Consider the following 2,417-nt stretch of genomic DNA (forward strand, 5'->3'; position numbering starts at 1 on the left):
TAAACCTTTTACAAAATAAGTATGCTTTCAATTATTGTTTGGTGTGTTTGCTGCTAAACATTTACACATGAATGTATTTTTTCCATGTGATGTGTGGCTGGCATAAGGTCTTCGTCTTCGTAGACTATGATTATGACAATGCTTTATTTTGATCAGTGCTCCATATATGTACAAGTGTTAAATTTAGCTAGCATCCATTATTCGCCATGACCAATATTTGTGATGAATGTGATTGATGTGGGCAATATTTGTTCAAATGTAAATTCTTGCAAATTTGACATTTGTAGGGATAATTCAAATAATATGGGACTTTTCATGCTTTTGGTCATCTAGTAAGCACATTGTTCTAGAACATGAGCGTGTGCAATGCAAAACAAAACAACACACTCTGACAAGAACGGAACCATGTGTGATATATTAGAAAAGGGCACACGAGAATAGAACCGTGGGTAATGCATGATGTCTATTATACACTTCTATTTTTGTAGATTGTGTTGGCCTCCAAACACAAAGTTTTGTACAACAACAAATTTTCCTCAAGTGGATAACCTAAGTCTATCGATCCATGGGAGGTGTAGAATGAATGTATTCTTCCCGTCTAGGTCCCCCTGTAAGTAGGGTGCCTAGAGCTTGTGGGCCCCACTAGGGGCTAGGCCTTGGCCCCTGTTCTTCTTCCAGCACAAAAACACCCCACCTATTTTGTTTTATTTTTTAATGGATTTTTGTATGGTAATTTTCTGAAATTTCAAAAACAGCAAAAACATGAACTGACACTAGGCACTAGGTTAATATGTTATTTCAATAAAAAATGATAAATGTGTGTGAAAAGTGTATAAAATTTATATCAATGTAGCATAAATCATACAAAAGTTACAAATACATATAAGACGTATGAATGCATTGATCATCGCACACACTAAGGAACAAATATACGTGTGACCGGACCCTAAGACCTTTTCCAATCTTGTCCGATAGCTTCTCATTCCACATGTCAGCTTCAAAGCCACCATGTCCAATGATAAATGTAATCTCATTCGTAAAATGAAGGCGAACTGTGTGTGGTGGTGCAAAAATCACAAATGTTTTGTGTAGATGAAGCATTTGCGATGGCCAATACATCACATTTTCATCCAACTCTATGTATGTGATACGCCACAATTCGCAAACGGCTGCCCTTGCATCACATGTCTGATAAGTCATCAATCTCACACGTTGAACCGTGCTAAACTGTCTGTGTTAGGTCGAGCATCGCATACGATTGCATCATGCAAATCCTGTGAGATGTATGACAGTTCTCACACATTTTGTTTCGATTGATTGTTTGAGATAGCTCGCCCAATCGCACATGTTTACACCGTTGTGTATCGTGTGCGATAGGAGGGCCAATCACATTGTGTTCCACTCTCCCTATCACACACCATCGTAAGACGACAGTTCTATTTTTTTCATTTCATCCAAGTCATATGAAAATGTGTATCCAAATTTTCATCCCGGATAAACATGATTTGACCTTTTCCATCCAGAGGGAGAATATCTGGTGCTAGGTGCTCCCGTGCGACCTTAGCCGTCGATCTGAGATCGAATGGGCAGCATCACATGATGTGGACTAACGTGTCATTTTGTAATGTTTTGGTGGTTTTCTGCAAAACACTCATGCAAGATTTGTCTTTTTTGTTTCTCAAAATTTGAACTTTTTAGGGATTGTACATTCATGCTATGCTAACGTCCCTCCATCCAGAAGCAGATACCGGGGCTGGGCCTGGCTCTACGTAGTATTCTATTGTGCCCCCTTGTATTTAGATCAACATTTCGATTCAAAACACAAGTAATTCCAATAAATCCGGATGGAGGAAATACTGCTACACATCACATAGCCGCCCGCACACTTCCCTCGGCTACACTCGAAAAGGTATTGCGGCAGTAGAGCACGTCGAAGCAAGCAATAGTCCATTGTCAAATCACGTTGGAATCTGTGCCGAAAGCTCTGGATTCCCTGTACACCTCCCTCAGTTTCCTCACACGATTTTTTGCACGTCACGCATCAGCTCGTATGGTTGATTTGATCTCGCCGCAGAGGATCGCATGTGGTCGACAGATGTATCTATCTATCTCGAGTGTGCATCTAGACCCGAAGCAAGAAACAAACATGCCACGTTAATGCTGTTTAAGGCTGCTGGCCCATCACCGGAATCATTGTCAAGTACTACATGCATGCATGCTCGCCTGATCGGCAAAGGGACGTACGGCTGGATCGACCGATATGGATGCTTCACCTAGCGTCCATCTATCCATCCATCTCGATTGATCAATTCGTAGCAGTGACATTGCACTCATGTGCATGCATTATTAGGAGAGTAGATGCGTACTGTTGGAATGAAGCATCTCGATTTGCTTTCATTTCCTACAACGGTACATAA

This window comes from Triticum urartu, chromosome 7A (genome assembly GCF_056163025.1).
Source record: "Triticum urartu cultivar PI428250 chromosome 7A, HENAU_Tu73, whole genome shotgun sequence".
NCBI classification, from domain to species: Eukaryota; Viridiplantae; Streptophyta; class Magnoliopsida; order Poales; family Poaceae; genus Triticum; species Triticum urartu.